Source organism: Galeopterus variegatus, unplaced genomic scaffold, assembly GCF_000696425.1.
Source record: "Galeopterus variegatus unplaced genomic scaffold, G_variegatus-3.0.2 Scaffold8790, whole genome shotgun sequence".
NCBI lineage: Eukaryota > Metazoa > Chordata > Mammalia > Dermoptera > Cynocephalidae > Galeopterus > Galeopterus variegatus.
Window position 1 is genome coordinate 17,663 of NW_007734901.1, and position 17,657 is coordinate 35,319.

General features: G+C 40.5%; 1 protein-coding gene across 1 annotated transcript in view; it reads left to right on the forward strand.

Annotated features, from left to right (window-relative positions):
- Nucleotides 1-17,657, forward strand: part of NSMCE4A (non-SMC element 4 homolog A (S. cerevisiae)) — a 59,158-nt gene that overhangs the window by 834 nt on the left and 40,667 nt on the right. The window lies entirely within an intron of this gene.

The window sequence follows — 17,657 nt, forward strand, 5'->3', positions numbered from 1 at the left end:
AACCACAACGAATGTGGCTTCTGCTGTACAGACAGAACCGAATGCTGTAAAATGGACGGCAGGAGGATCAATAAATCCATACGGAGCTATTGCAAAACAGAATCAGGAGACGACATTTCACACACATCACCTAAGGAAAATATTCCTCACGCACTAAAACCAGTTAAGAAGCAGAACAAAGTTATAAGTGAGCACTCCAAACAGACTTAAATATCCTCAAAGAAGCATGTGAGCATATGTAAAATATCTTGAATCAGAAATTCAAAAATGCAAATAGAAATCGACAAAAATCGGGAGGAATAAAAAGTGTCAACTGAACTCAGGAAAGGAACAAAAGAAAGAGACAAAATCATCTCAGAAATAAATAAATCACAAGGCACCCCAGGGAGAATAGATTGGAATAAAAATTTATTAAAGGGCCTTAAAGAAAATCAAGAAAATAATGAAAAGAATGAGAAATGACATAGAGAAATAAAGAAGGAGTAATATTCCTATTATTGGCATGCCTGAAATAAAAAACAAAACAATGAAATGGAGCTAACACTTAAAACTTAGGTCCAAGAAAACTTTCCAGAAATAGAAAAATACCTGAGTCTACATATTGAAAAGACTCACTGGATACCTGGGAAAATTAACCCAGAACAATCAATTCCAAGACATACCCTAGCAAAACTATTAGATTTCAAAGAAGAAAGATAAAAGACCTCCAGACAAGAAGATCAAATAATTTACAAAGCCAAAAGAATTAGACTCTCATTATGTTTTTCTTAAAAACCAATACATATAGCAAGATAACAATGGAATCGTTTTTTTTAAAAAAACTCAATGAACTGGACTGGCCGGTTAGCTCGGTTGGTCAGAGCGTGGTGTTATAGCACCAAAGCGAGGGGTTTGGATCCCCTTACCAGCCAGACCTGCACCCTCCCCCGAAAAGCCTCAATAAACTAAAGTGTGAACCAAGAATTTTATATCCAGCCAAGCTGTTTTCATGCATCGAGGAATTTTCAAATACAATAACTTACTGAATTCTGCACCTATCAGATTGCATCTTGAGGAATCTACTAGATGATATATTTCATTCAACGAAGTGATGACTGGGAAAACTTTAGCAAAAGGACTGATGATGAGGATTTTAAAATATGTAAATGTACATCTAAGACTAAAATAAAGGTGGGGTGGGGGGCAAAGATGGAAGGCCAATATACAAAGTTTATTTTGTTTAATAAAGTAGAAATCATGCATCTAAAAAATTGGGAGGAGAAGACAGAGAAAGAGGAAACTAAAACAAGCTCATTGTTGTATAGGCAATAGGTGGGTGTTAAAGGATATTGGGAAGAAAAACATCTTTATAAACCAGATAGTGAAAGATTCAATAAGAAAACAAGGGGCTAAACACTTTTTTTTTAAAGTTATGAAAACAAAGCTGCTAGAACAAAAATACAAACCTTATTAAAAGAGAAAGAAGCATAGCAAATATAACAGAACACATAATTATAAAATGTCGTGACAGAGTTAAGACTGACCATATCAATCACATCAATAAATGTGAATGGGCCTACCTCACCTAGTAAAAGGAAAAATTTTCAATTTGGCTCACAAAACAAGACCTAAGTATATGCTGCATACAAGAGAGGCATCTAAAACAAACAGATTCAGAAAGGCTAAAAATAAAGAGATGTAAAATTCGAGTCCAAAAACATTACACATGACAAAGAAGGAAACTTTTTTATGCTAAAGGCCAAAGTTCACAGTGAACATATGGCACTTAGAAATATACATCTACTAATACTACAACCATCTTTATGAAGCAAAAACTAAAGAAAATCCAAGGACAAATAGAGACACCCTAATAACAGGAGTCTTGACTTGTACAACATACGTTAAGTGGATGAAAACTAAAAAAGGACATAGAAGGTATGACAACATAATCAATAAAGTACATCTTATGAATATTTATCAAACTCTACACCCTGATAATAAAGAATACATCTTCCTCCCAAATACCTATGGGACAATTGCAAAAATTGATCATATATCAGGTCATAGAGAAAACATCAGTAATTTCCATAACGTAAAAGTACTACAAACAACATTCTCTGATCACAATGCAATAAAATTACTGACAAAAACAAAAAACAGAACAGCCCCTTCCACCTGGAAGTTTAAAAACTTTCTATAAACGACTCTTGGGTAAAGGGAAATACAAATTGAAATTACAGAACTTAAAATATAATAATGACAATGAAAATACTACATATCAGTCAATGAGATGTATTTAAAGCACTGATAAGGGAAAAATTCATTGCACTAAACATATTTATCGGTGAAAATAAAAGAAATAAAATAATGAATTAAATTACCAACTCAAAAAACTGGAAAAGAAAAATAAACTAAAAAGCACAAAGATGAAAATAATAAAGTTAGAAGCAGAAATTAATGAAGTCAAGAATAGAAAAAGGAGCAATCTAATGAACAAGTCAAAATCCTAATTCTTAAAAAATTAATAAACTAGACAAGTCAACAGCTAAATTGATCAAGAAGAAAAAGGGAGAACACATGGATATACAAATGACAAGAGGGAAATAACCACTGTAACAGAAGAAATTTTAAAAATTATAAGAGACTGTTTTGCAGACTTCTATGCAAATCAAAAATGCATGAAATGGATCATTTCCTAAAGAAATTCAGATCACCAAAATCGATCCCATTAGTTACAAAGCGTAAACATACCAATTTCCATAGGAAAATTTATTAGGGAAATATAACATGAAAAAGTACAAGGCCCAGATGATTGTATCGGGAAAATTCTACTAAACCTTCAATGATTAGATAGTCTCAGTGCTTTACAAATTATTACAGAACATTGTAAAGGCAGAAAAACTTAATTTCTTTTATGAAGAATAGCACTGCTNTTATTACAGAACATTGTAAAGGCAGAAAAACTTAATTTCTTTTATGAAGAATAGCACTGCTCCCTAAATCTGATAAAGATGGCACACAAACAAACAAAAAAAACCCCAAAAAACTACAGACCAATATCATTCATGATTATTGATGCAAAGATATGAAAAAAATGCTAGCAAACAGACTTCAACACTGCACTCAGAAAATAATACACCGTAGTGCTACAACATTTGTGTCTCCCTTCTCTTCCCAATTCATATGTTAAAACCTAATCCCCAATGTGAGAGTATTTAGAGGTGGGACCTTTGAAGGGCTCTACCCTCATGAATTGCGTTAGTGCCTTTATGAGAGAGGCCCCAGAGAGATTCCTTGCCCTTTCAGCCACATGAGGACACAGTGAGAAGATGGCCATCCAGCTATGAAACAGAAAACGGGCCCTCACCAGACACTGAAACTGCCAGCATCTTGATCTTGGACTTCCCACCATCAGAACTATGAAAAATAAATTTCTGTTGTTTATAAGCCACCCAGTCTATGCTACTTTGTTATACAACTAAGATCCATAGACAAGTGGCTTTACTCCAGGAACGGATCAAAAAGAATAATAACTGCGATGGATTGAAACACATCAGATATGTTAATATCCACAAATTCATGATGATATTTTTTTCTCTCCCGGTAAACTTCATTGGTCACCTTTTGAGAATGCTTGGTAAGCAAGAAATATAAATAATCAAGCACAGAACCTAACTTTCCAGACACAGTGTATTTCAGAATACCCTAAGAGTTGACGATAGAAAATTCCTCTGTATAGAAATATCACAGATAGTAAATGAAGAAGGTAAATAGAATTACATCACTCTGCAAACTATTATGAAATAATAGATCTAGGCCATACTCTTTGATGTTACACAGCATTATGTGAAAAGCTGATGGGGAACTTTATAAAGGATGACAATATTTAAACTCATTGATCAAACTTAAATAACAAAAAAAAAAAAAAGAAAAAGAGAAAGAGACAACTAGACATTCAGTGTCAGCTTGTGTGATGTAATAGGATTTGTACAGCATCACCCCTGAAGAATCCTCACCGAAATAAAAAACATCTGAGCAAGCCTCTGTGTCCAAGGATCTAACTACCACTTTACAGCAAACATAGGGAATGGAGAAACGTCACCAAAGGAGGCCATCAGCCAAACCCAAAGAGTGGCTAATTCTACAGAAAAATGACCCAGTTTCCTCAGGAAATAATTACAAGAGAAAGAGAAACAGAAGGAAAACTTAGAGATTAAAAAAATACTTAAGAGCCCATATAACGGCTTTTTCCCAGTGGGCACTTCCCAATCCACTCAGTAAATGGGGGTCAAAACTCCAGCAGAAGTTTGCACTGTTGCTAAGGTGAACAGGGTCCGAGGCTGCCGGAGAAGCTGGAATTGAGGGTGGGGGTCAGGGGGAAAATTGTCATGAAGGAACGAGCCACAGAGGGAGAGCCCTAAAACCTGCATACCGATTCCCCTCAAATCCTTGGCTGTTTCCTAAAATGCGCATAGGATGAGACTCTAGGGAGCCCAGCAAAACGCATCAGCTGAAGCTGAAAGATCTGAGCAGTGTGGCCCCTGCAGGGAAGGCAGTTTGAAGTTCAAATCCTACCAAGTGTGAGGGGCTTGGCAAATACTCCAGGCTTCTCATGGAAACCCCAAAAGAACCTTATTTAAGAATGAGGACTATATCTCAAGACTAAAGATTATGCACTAGAAATAAGGACTAAAGCAAAATAGACTTACCCTGACAAGGCCTAAAACTAAGCCTCTGCAGGATCAAGGCAATCTTCCAGTAATTTAACTGCCTGATAGGAGAAGATATGATACTATTTGGAGAAAGAGAATAAAACCCAGTATCTACACCATGTCACTCTAGCATCCGGTCTACAGTAACAAATTACTAGATTGGTGAAGAAGTAGGAAAATATGAGGGTATTTCAAAAAGTTCGTGGAAAGATTCGTATTTTCTTTTCATTCTATTTTTCCGTGGACTTTTTGAAGTACCCTCCTAGGACTGCTATGGAATGTATGTTTGTGTCCCATGTACATTCATATGCTGAAGCTCTAATCCTCACTGTGATGGTATTTGGCAGTGGGGTCTTTGGGAAGTAATTAGGTCATGAGGGCTCCATTCTCATGAATGGGATTGGATTCCTTATAAGAAGAGACACAAGAGAGAGAGTCCTTTTCTCTGCTTTGTGAAGATACAGCAAGAAGGGAGTCATCTGCAAACCAGAAGAAGTTTCTCGCTAGGAAGGGAAACAGCCAGCAGTTTGATACTGGATTTCTTAGCCTCCAGAACTGTGAGAAATAAATTTCTGTTGTTTAAGCCGCCCAGTGTGTAGTATTCTATTCTAACAGCTCAAGCCGACTAAGACAATGTCCTATAACCAGGAGGGAAAGATGCACAGATGACCCACAGGTTGGAATTAGCAGACAAGGACTTAAAAAACTCTTATAACCATGACAAAAAGAATTTACACGAAATGATAGATATAGGAAATTTCTGGAGGATGTATGTATATATGATGGAGGATATAGGAAGATATGGAAACTAAAGGAGAAAGAAATAGAAAAGTGCCCTAAGAGACATCAACCAAAAGCAACTTGTGGATCTTTTTCGGATCTGATTTAAATAAATTAACTTAAAAAAAATGAAGTAGACAAATGGACTACATCAAACTAAAAAGCTTCTGCACAGCAAAGGAAATAATAACAGAGGGAAGAGGCAATCTGCACAATGGGAGAAAACATTTGCAAACTATTCATCTGACAAGGGATTAATATCCAGAATATACAAGGAACTCAAAGAACTCAATAGCAAAAAACAAGTAATCTGATTAAAAAATGGACAAATGAGCTGATAAGACATTTCTCAAAAGAAGACACAATAACTGGCCAGAAAGTATATGAAAAAATGCTCAACATCACTAGTTATCAGGGAAATACAAATTGAAACCACAATAAGATATCATCTCACTCCAGTTAGACTGGCTATTATCATAAATATGAAAAAACAACAAATGCTGGCATGGATGTGGAGAAAGAGGAACTCTTATACATTGTTGGTGGGGAATGTAAATTAGTATAACCATTTTGGAAAAAGAGTATGGAGTTTCCTCAAAAAACTAAAATTGAACTACCATACGATACAGCAATCCCACTACTGAATATGTATCCAAAGGAAAGGAAATCAGTATACCAAAGAGATATCTGCACCCCCATGTTATTTGTGCACTATTTATAATAGCCAAGGTGTAGAGTCTTCTGAAGTGTCCACCAACAGACGAATGGATAAAGAAAATGTGGTATAATACACAATGCAATACTACGCAGACATAAAAAAGAATGAAATCCTGTCCTTCGTGGCAACATGGTTGAGCCTGGAAGGCATGTTCTGTGAAATAAGTCAGGCACAAAAAGAGAAAGACTGCATGTTCTCACTCACATGTGGGAGCTCAGGGACATACAGAGTAGAATTGTGGTTGCTAGAGGCTGGGAAGGGGGGGCATGGGAGGGGAGAGGTTGCTTAATGAATAAAGAATTACATCTAGATAGGAAGAAAAAATTCTAGCATTCAATACTAGTGTTAGGTATCTATAACTAACAATAATTTATTGTATATTTTCAAATCACTAGAACAGAGGAGTTCAAATGTTCTCAACACAAAGAATTGATAAATGTTTTCGGTGATAGATAAGCTAACCACCCTGATTTGATCATCACACAGTGTATACATGTATTGAAATATTACTCCATACCCCATAAATATGTATAATTATTACCTGTCAATTAAAAAATAAAATTAAAAACCAGATAAGGAAAATGCAGTATATATACACAATGGAATATTATTCTGCCATAAAAAAGAATGAAATTCTGCCATTCACAGGAACATGGATGAATTTAGAGAAAATTATGTTAAGTGAAATAAGCCAGAGAAAGAAAGAAAGTAAGAGAAAGAGAGAGTTTATTTATGGGAGGTAATAGAAATAAACAAATAAGTATACAAACAGATAAACGGGGGTGGAGAAGAGACGACAATCACAACAATTCCTTGAACTTGTTAAGACAAGAAAGAAAGAAAGAAAGAAAGAAAGAAAGAAAGAAAGAAAGAAAGAAAGATCACAATAATATGCTGAACTTTCAAAATGAGAGAACAGAATTGAGGTCACCAGCGGTGGGAAGGGGGGAGGAAGAGGAGGGTTAGTGAGAAACTGGTAAAGGGCGACAAGAAATGATATCACTGTATAATAATAAATATACTAATTATCCTGATTTGAGCATCACATATTGCACACAGGTATTGATATTCAATGCTGTACCCCACAGATTGTACAATCAATTGTGTTTCGATTTTAAGAAATAACAATAAAATAAAATAAAATGAATGAGACAGGGATATTTGAACACTCATAGGATTTTTAATATTAAGGTATTATTATTCATTTTTCTTGGTATGATAATGATACTGTAATTATAAACAAACACACAGAGTCCCCATCTCTTAGAGACATGCTTCCTGCCTCATTTGTGCCCAGGGCTCAGCACAGTTCCTGAGTCAATCCTGACTGAGTCCATTTCTGGCCTATCAATGGTGGGCTTTGGAATCAGGTCATCCCTTCCTGAGCAGGCATCATCGAGCAATCTGCCAGTAATTCTGGCTACTGAAGTAAGCTAGTATTGATTTACATCTTCCAAACTGAATGTCCCTGTTGCACTTCAGACATGGGACCCAGTGGCTCCAACAGACCCTTTAAGTCCAAGTGCTTCTTCTCAAGTCCTAGCTCAGTCCTTCTCTCCCATCCATGCTGGTATGGTCCCCAGTAGCACACGTCTGAACACTATTCCTGGTTCCTAGAACTTGGGCCTGACAGCTGATCTTGCCACATATGAACAGATCTCCTAAAGGATAACTTCTTGAATTCCCCACTACTGGGGTCTGCCCATCTGACAGAAGCTCTGGTACTGACGACTGCTTGCCCATAGACACCGTTTCTTCTCTATCTAGCTGCTTCTCTGAGGTTGGCCTCTGTAGATGGGTCATTCCCCCACACACTTCCTGACCAAGATATGTCAACCTGAATCTCCTTGTTTATGCCACACAAGGAGGAGGCATTTGCACAAGTGTCGGCAGTCCTGGGGCAGTAAGCAGCCTGGTTTTGGAGAAGGGAAGGCACACCTGACAAATGGCAGATAGTGAACATGCCACCAGGCAATGCAAACAGTAATAGCACCAAATCCTCTGCAAAGAACTGGAACATGAGATGCCGATCTTGTGACTGATGGAATCCGAGGGGTGATTGTCTCATCTGTTTGCTATGAAATATGAGACACAAAATCATTTTGTCAGATCCTAACTTGAATCTCATTATCGGTTTCAGCAGAAGCATATTTATAGGAGTGATTTTCTGAATGATCAAAAGTGAATACAGAGCCACGTTTTTTAAGCTCAGGGAGTCATCTGCAAAATTGTCCCCTCAAAATGAAAATCTTGGCCCTACTTAGAAATGACCACTCCGGCTTTCCACCCTTCAATGTCCTTCCACATGCAAATGAGCACAACCAGAAAGAAATAAATCTTTCGTGACCCGTGTCTTGCAACTCAGGATTTAATAAGTAGTAAAGGCAGCTGAGACGCAACGAGTTTTAGTCATTCCTGAACTTTATACAGATGTTTAGTGGCTTGACTACATAAAATGAGCTCTCTTTGCTTGAACAACATTAGCCAGTGTTGCTGGGTTTAATCTCTTTATAATTCTTTGGCACCAGTCCTGGCACGGAGCTCTGCCAAGGCTGTTTCCTGAGCTGAGTGTGGAGCAGATTTCCCCTTTTTAGGTCACAAGCTTGGAGCATTCGCTCATCACAGCGACTCTCTCCACTTGTCAATTTTAAACACCCTTATTAATAACATTTATGAAACGTTGGCAAGGTGGCAACTATCCTGAGTTGCTTGTGCTGTACCCGGACGTTTCACAAGACTGAAACACAGGAACAAACTTGTCTCTGCAGGCTAGGACCATAAAAGCACATTGAAACCCACTTCTCCTCAACACAACTGAATGAAAGACCCCAGGACGAGGGTCATAGTGGATTGTCTGGTGGCTCACAGAGGATGCAGACAAGCCCACAAAGTGTGGCCTTCCTGTGTTGGTCTCTTGGGTTGCGTCTGGCTGCTCCCTTGCTGGCTCACCACCTGAAGCCTTGGTCCCCGTGCCCTGCCTTTGGCAGTGGGCTGGGACCTCCTGTGCTGAGGTGGTCAAATCCACCTGGGTTTCTGGCCTCCTTGGGAATCAGAGTGTTGGACCAGGGTCAGCATGAGAGTGAGTTTGGTTTCCTAATGGCCAGTACTCCACAGTCTAGGTGATCCTATTTTGTCTCCCTTCCATGTTAGCAACCCAGTTCTGTCCCTGCCCCCAGCACATTCTGGCCATGGAGCATACACACTCGCAGAGTTAGGAGCTCTGTCACTGCAACCCAGCTTTCGCTTCCCCGCTCCCACGAAACCACACCTGAGCAGCAGCTTTTGAAAGTCTGCGTTTGCTCTTTCCTCTGAAAACTACTCATCCCTCGCCCCTCCCAGCTCCCTAGGAACCAGGAGTAGTGTTCAGACGTGTGCCACTTACTGTGCACAGCTTTTGAAAGTCTGCGTTTGCTCTTTCCTCTGAAAACTACTCATCCCTCGCCCCTCCCACCTCCCTAGGAACCAGGAGTAGTGTTCAGACGTGTGCCACTTACTGTGCGGTCTTGGCCCACCACTCAAACCCACCTCCTAGGCACTGTTAATTGGACTATAGGTAGATTCTGGCTTAACCTGGACCCATCAGATTTCTCTGTCTTGATATTTGACAGGGGCCCTGGAGTCAATCAAGAGAGGCCACTCGTCACAAGGCAATGAAGAACGGGGTCAGGATCAGCAGCAAAAATCCGCAGTGGCCAGAGCCTGTGCATACTGAACTCCGGGAGGGGCAGGATGTGGAGCCCAGCAGAGGAGACCAGAACAAAGCCAGCGGTTGCTGAGAAGCAGGGTGACAAGAGTAGTGACAGCCCAGAGCTATGTCTGCTCAACAGATGCCCCTCCTTTTTAAAAATTGACACATAATAATCATACATATTTACGGAGTACAGAGCGATATTTCCGTACAGGTGCACTATGTCTGATGAACAATCAGGGTGATTAGCACATCCATCACCACAGACATTTATATTTCTTTGCNATAATCTGATTAAAAAATGGACAAATGAGCTGATAAGACATTTCTCAAAAGAAGACACAATAACTGGCCAGAAAGTATATGAAAAAAATGCTCAACATCACTAGATATCAGGGAAATACAAATTGAAACCACAATAAGATATCATCTCACTCCAGTTAGACTGGCTATTATCATAAATATGAAAAAACAACAAATGCTGGCATGGATGTGGAGAAAGAGGAACTCTTATACATTGTTGGTGGGAATGTAAATTAGTATAACCATTTTGGAAAAAGAGTATGGAGTTTCCTCAAAAAACTAAAATTGAACTACCATACGATACAGCAATCCCACTACTGAATATGTATCCAAAGGAAAGGAAATCACTATACCAAAGAGGTATCTGCACCCCCATGTTATTTGTGCACTATTTATAATAGCCAAGGTGTAGAGTCTTCTGAAGTGTCCACCAACAGACGAATGGATAAAGAAAATGTGGTATAATACACAATGCAATACTACGCAGACATAAAAAAGAATGAAATCCTGTCCTTCGTGGCAACATGGTTGAGCCTGGAAGGCATGTTCTGTGAAATAAGTCAGGCACAAAAAGAGAAAGACTGCATGTTCTCACTCACATGTGGGAGCTCAGGGACATACAGAGTAGAATTGTGGTTGCTAGAGGCTGGGAAGGGGGGGCATGGGAGGGGAGAGGTTGCTTAATGAATAAAGAATTACATCTAGATAGGAAGAAAAAATTCTAGCATTCAATACTAGTGTTAGGTATCTATAACTAACAATAATTTATTGTATATTTTCAAATCACTAGAACAGAGGAGTTCAAATGTTCTCAACACAAAGAATTGATAAATGTTTTCGGTGATAGATAAGCTAACCACCCTGATTTGATCATCACACAGTGTATACATGTATTGAAATATTACTCCATACCCCATAAATATGTATAATTATTACCTGTCAATTAAAAAATAAAATTAAAAACCAGATAAGGAAAATGCAGTATATATACACAATGGAATATTATTCTGCCATAAAAAAGAATGAAATTCTGCCATTCACAGGAACATGGATGAATTTAGAGAAAATTATGTTAAGTGAAATAAGCCAGAGAAAGAAAGAAAGTAAGAGAAAGAGAGAGTGAGAGAGAGAGAGAGAAAGAAAAAGAAAGAAAGAAAGAAAGAAAGAAAGAAAGAAAGAAAGAAAGAAAGAAAGAAAGAAAGAAAGAAAGAAAGAACACAATAATATGCTGAACTTTCAAAATGAGAGAACAGAATTGAGGTCACCAGCGGTGGGAAGGGGGGAGGAAGAGGAGGGTTAGTGAGAAACTGGTAAAGGGCGACAAGAAATGATATCACTGTATAATAATAAATATACTAATTATCCTTATTTGAGCATCACATATTGCACACAGGTATTGATATTCAATGCTGTACCCCACAGATTGTACAATCAATTGTGTTTCGATTTTAAGAAATAACAATAAAATAAAATAAAATGAATGAGACAGGGATATTTGAACACTCATAGGATTTTTAATATTAAGGTATTATTATTCATTTTTCTTGGTATGATAATGATACTGTAATTATAAACAAACACACAGAGTCCCCATCTCTTAGAGACATGCTTCCTGCCTCATTTGTGCCCAGGGCTCAGCACAGTTCCTGAGTCAATCCTGACTGAGTCCATTTCTGGCCTATCAATGGTGGGCTTTGGAATCAGGTCATCCCTTCCTGAGCAGGCATCATCGAGCAATCTGCCAGTAATTCTGGCTACTGAAGTAAGCTAGTATTGATTTACATCTTCCAAACTGAATGTCCCTGTTGCACTTCAGACATGGGACCCAGTGGCTCCAACAGACCCTTTAAGTCCAAGTGCTTCTTCTCAAGTCCTAGCTCAGTCCTTCTCTCCCATCCATGCTGGTATGGTCCCCAGTAGCACACGTCTGAACACTATTCCTGGTTCCTAGAACTTGGGCCTGACAGCTGATCTTGCCACATATGAACAGATCTCCTAAAGGATAACTTCTTGAATTCCCCACTACTGGGGTCTGCCCATCTGACAGAAGCTCTGGTACTGACGACTGCTTGCCCATAGACACCGTTTCTTCTCTATCTAGCTGCTTCTCTGAGGTTGGCCTCTGTAGATGGGTCATTCCCCCACACACTTCCTGACCAAGATATGTCAACCTGAATCTCCTTGTTTATGCCACACAAGGAGGAGGCATTTGCACAAGTGTCGGCAGTCCTGGGGCAGTAAGCAGCCTGGTTTTGGAGAAGGGAAGGCACACCTGACAAATGGCAGATAGTGAACATGCCACCAGGCAATGCAAACAGTAATAGCACCAAATCCTCTGCAAAGAACTGGAACATGAGATGCCGATCTTGTGACTGATGGAATCCGAGGGGTGATTGTCTCATCTGTTTGCTATGAAATATGAGACACAAAATCATTTTGTCAGATCCTAACTTGAATCTCATTATCGGTTTCAGCAGAAGCATATTTATAGGAGTGATTTTCTGAATGATCAAAAGTGAATACAGAGCCACGTTTTTTAAGCTCAGGGAGTCATCTGCAAAATTGTCCCCTCAAAATGAAAATCTTGGCCCTACTTAGAAATGACCACTCCGGCTTTCCACCCTTCAATGTCCTTCCACATGCAAATGAGCACAACCAGAAAGAAATAAATCTTTCGTGACCCGTGTCTTGCAACTCAGGATTTAATAAGTAGTAAAGGCAGCTGAGACGCAACGAGTTTTAGTCATTCCTGAACTTTATACAGATGTTTAGTGGCTTGACTACATAAAATGAGCTCTCTTTGCTTGAACAACATTAGCCAGTGTTGCTGGGTTTAATCTCTTTATAATTCTTTGGCACCAGTCCTGGCACGGAGCTCTGCCAAGGCTGTTTCCTGAGCTGAGTGTGGAGCAGATTTCCCCTTTTTAGGTCACAAGCTTGGAGCATTCGCTCATCACAGCGACTCTCTCCACTTGTCAATTTTAAACACCCTTATTAATAACATTTATGAAACGTTGGCAAGGTGGCAACTATCCTGAGTTGCTTGTGCTGTACCCGGACGTTTCACAAGACTGAAACACAGGAACAAACTTGTCTCTGCAGGCTAGGACCATAAAAGCACATTGAAACCCACTTCTCCTCAACACAACTGAATGAAAGACCCCAGGACGAGGGTCATAGTGGATTGTCTGGTGGCTCACAGAGGATGCAGACAAGCCCACAAAGTGTGGCCTTCCTGTGTTGGTCTCTTGGGTTGCGTCTGGCTGCTCCCTTGCTGGCTCACCACCTGAAGCCTTGGTCCCCGTGCCCTGCCTTTGGCAGTGGGCTGGGACCTCCTGTGCTGAGGTGGTCAAATCCACCTGGGTTTCTGGCCTCCTTGGGAATCAGAGTGTTGGACCAGGGTCAGCATGAGAGTGAGTTTGGTTTCCTAATGGCCAGTACTCCACAGTCTAGGTGATCCTATTTTGTCTCCCTTCCATGTTAGCCACCCGGTTCTGTCCCTGCCCCCAGCACATTCTGGCCATGGAGCATACACACTCGCAGAGTTAGGAGCTCTGTCACTGCAACCCAGCTTTCGCTTCCCCGCTCCCACGAAACCACACCTGAGCAGCAGCTTTTGAAAGTCTGCGTTTGCTCTTTCCTCTGAAAACTACTCATCCCTCGCCCCTCCCACCTCCCTAGGAACCAGGAGTAGTGTTCAGACGTGTGCCACTTACTGTGCGGTCTTGGCCCACCACTCAAACCCACCTCCTAGGCACTGTTAATTGGACTATAGGTAGATTCTGGCTTAACCTGGACCCATCAGATTTCTCTGTCTTGATATTTGACAGGGGCCCTGGAGTCAATCAAGAGAGGCCACTAGTCACAAGGCAATGAAGAACAGGGTCAGGATCAGCAGCAAAAATCCGCAGTGGCCAGAGCCTGTGCATACTGAACTCCGGGAGGGGCAGGATGTGGAGCCCAGCAGAGGAGACCAGAACAAAGCCAGCGGTTGCTGAGAAGCAGGGTGACAAGAGTAGTGACAGCCCAGAGCTATGTCTGCTCAACAGATGCCCCTCCTTTTTAAAAATTGACACATAATAATCATACATATTTACGGAGTACAGAGCGATATTTCCGTACAGGTGCACTATGTCTGATGAACAATCAGGGTGATTAGCACATCCATCACCACAGACATTTATATTTCTTTGCATTGAGAACATGTGAATTCATCTCTTCTAGCCATTTGAAAGTATACAATAAATTATTCTTAGTTATAGACACTTAGCACTACTATAAACACTAAAACTTATTTCTCCAATCTAGCTGTAATTCTGTGCCCATTAACCAACCTCTTCCCGTCCCCCTTGCCCTCCCCTTCCCAGCCTCTAGTGACCATGATTCTACTCTCTACATCGATGAGCTCCCCATAGGAGTGAGCACATGTGGTATTTATCTTTCTGTGCCTGACTTATTTCACTTAACATAATGTCTTCCAGGCTCTTCAGTGTTGCTGTGAATGACAGGATTTCATTCTTTTTTTATGGCTGAGTAGTATTCCATTGTGTATATGTACCACATTTTCTTTATCCAGTTGTCTGTTGATGGACCCTTAGGTTGATTCCATATCTTGGCTATTGTGAATAATGCTGCAATGAACATGGAGGTGCAGATATGTCTTTGGTATACTGATTTCCTTTCTTTGGATAAATACCCAGTAGTGGATTGCCAGATCGTATGAAAGTTCTGTTTTTAGTTTTTGAGGAACCTCCCTCCTGTTTTCCATCGTGGCTGTTAATTGACATTCCCACCAACAGTCATCTCACCCCAATTAAAATGCTCCCCCCTGCTCCCGCTTTCTGAGCAGGTTTGTTTTTTGTTTCTTGCAAGCAAATGTTCCCTGATTGGAACTACACTCATAAGCTGCCCATGGCCATGAGACTCTGGTTTGTCTCAGTCTGCGTCCTTTTGCAGGATGTCTGCAGCATCTGACACTGTCATTCCCACTTTCCTCCTCACATTTCTTTCCACTTATGACTTTCCTAACATGGTGCTAAGAAATCCCACTTTTCTCCTCCAGCTGCTCCTCCCACCCTCTCAGGAAAGCCATTTCATGAGACTCAGGATTTCGTCTTCTAGCCTGGTCTTCTCCTTGGAGAGTCCATTGGTTCCCATAACCACTTCTATTGAGTCAAGGCAGAATGCTCTAAATCTAGTCGGCCAGCTTCATTTTAAACTTTCCAATGGATATCTCTACTTAGATGATGCACAGCTGAGTCATCTTCTTGAAATGTAAATTCACTCTTTCCCTCTCAAGCCAGCCCCTCTCTTGACTTTCCCATTTCGTTCTCTCAGTCATACAACTTAGGGCTGTCACTGTAATTCTGCACCTATCAGTGATTGCCTGCTTGGTATCTGCCTCCCACTAGACCAGGAGCTCCATGAGAGCAGGGATTATGTCAGCATGGTGCACACCTCTATCCTCAGTCCCACGGTCTGGTACATTAAGAAAATGAAGTCACTTAATACATGTTTGCAGGATGAAGTGAAGGAATGAATGGTTATCTTGTATTTTTCCCTTTGCTTCACTCCTCTTGTCTCTCCGTGTATAATCACTCCGTGTATAATCACTTCCAAATGTCTTTTGAATTGTCCCCTTGCTTGCCATTCCTTTTGCTTCCAAGTCAGACCCTTATCTGTCCATCAGAGCTACTGCAGAAGCAAGCTGGTCTCCCTGCTTGCAATTTAAAATCTGACAAGTGGAATTCTGGGGATATCATAGCAGTTGAGTTTTCAGATCTTCCCAAGTCCCCTTGGATAGACAGAGCAACTAGATAGAAAACCCAGAAACCTACGGATAATCTTTACAATACAACTAGATAATAAAGTGTCCCCTGAACCTGCCTAGCATTGGCATCATGCAAGAGAAAGCAGAGGGAAGTAGCAGGGCAATGTCAGGTGGACGTGAGAGCAGGAAAACCCCTTTACAATACAACTAGATAATAAAGTGTCCCCTGAACCTGCCTAGCATTGGCATCGTGCAAGAGAAAGCAGAGGGAAGTAGCAGGGCAATGTCAGGTGGACGTGAGAGCAGGAAAACCCACAAATAGACGCAGGTATTCACTGGAAAGAACAGTGGACCTATTTGGAAGCAGCAGCTAAAGTGAGAGGAGTTTTGCCCTGTATATATACACATATGCAGGTATTACACAATAGCTTATATGTGGTGTAAGTGGGATAAAGAATTTCACTCCGTGCATTTCTGTTTTGTGGAACATGGTATAAAACAGTGTACACACACGCACACACTCTACTGTGTTTAACTGAACCGTAGGATTTTCTCATGAGGCTTAGAATTCTGTCTAACTTCAGCCTTGACCTGATAACTCAGTCATGACTGACACAAAGTCAAACACAGAAACACAGCTTTTGTCGAGATCACAGATCACATGGCAGCTCGAGTTGGCAGCCACAACGTCAGAAACAGTTCTGAGAAGGTACTTGTGAGCGGCTAGAGAAATACAGCATGTGCAAACATGTCAAGGTCAACACAGTTATGGGTTTTAAAATAACTCTTCCCACAGTCTTGGCATACTAGGGCCTTAGTGGCTCTCTTCAATCATTATTCTGCTGAATCACAAACACTGGAAAATACAATTTGTGATGGGCAGAATCGTAATTGAGGCCAGAAGAGATTTCAGTAGTCATCTAGTCCAACACCTCATTTTACAAATGAAGAGACTAAGGTCTAGATTATATTCTATTAAAAATCACCAGTAATGCATTAGAAAAAGTACAGTTCATGGCTTGGGAGACAATTGGGGACAGGAGGAGAGGCACAGATGTGCCTTTAATTTCACTTTATAAGGAAATAAAGAAAGAAATGCATTCATCCCTCCAATCTCGGCAGCCAAACCAGCTTAAAGCCACATGTTGCTCAAAGGAATAAAGCCTTCAATCTGAGACTTACTTACCCAGTATCCTCTTAGCATGGAGAGCAGAGAGGGGTGGGAAAGGCCCTCTCTTCCTGAGGTTACAACCTTTCAGCACTGCCCTCTGCTCGCAGTCTGTCTTCCCCAGGATCACATGGAATTGTTCTATAAATGTGCATTGGCTTAAGGTTGGGAACACTGGCCTGCAAGGCAGCGTCATGTAAGCAATCTGACCCAGGCCAGGCGGCAGCTTTCCAGAAGGCTCTGCAGCCCAGGGGGACGATAATAGGGAGCAGGGAGCTTGCAGGTACCGCTGGCCACCGCTCTCTGTTTTTCTCACTCTAAGATTATTTGGGATCTGAAGCCAGTGTCAGCTACCTTGAGCTGCGATTTATTTGGAACAATTCTGTATTTTGGCTGAGACTATCCACTTTTTGAAACAAAGCAACCTTGAAAAAAAAAAAAGCAATAAAATTAGAAGTGCTTTTGACAAATGGGGACAGATCATTGTCAGCTTCAACTGACCTAATAATATTAAGTTGTCCTTTTTGAAGATGTCAATA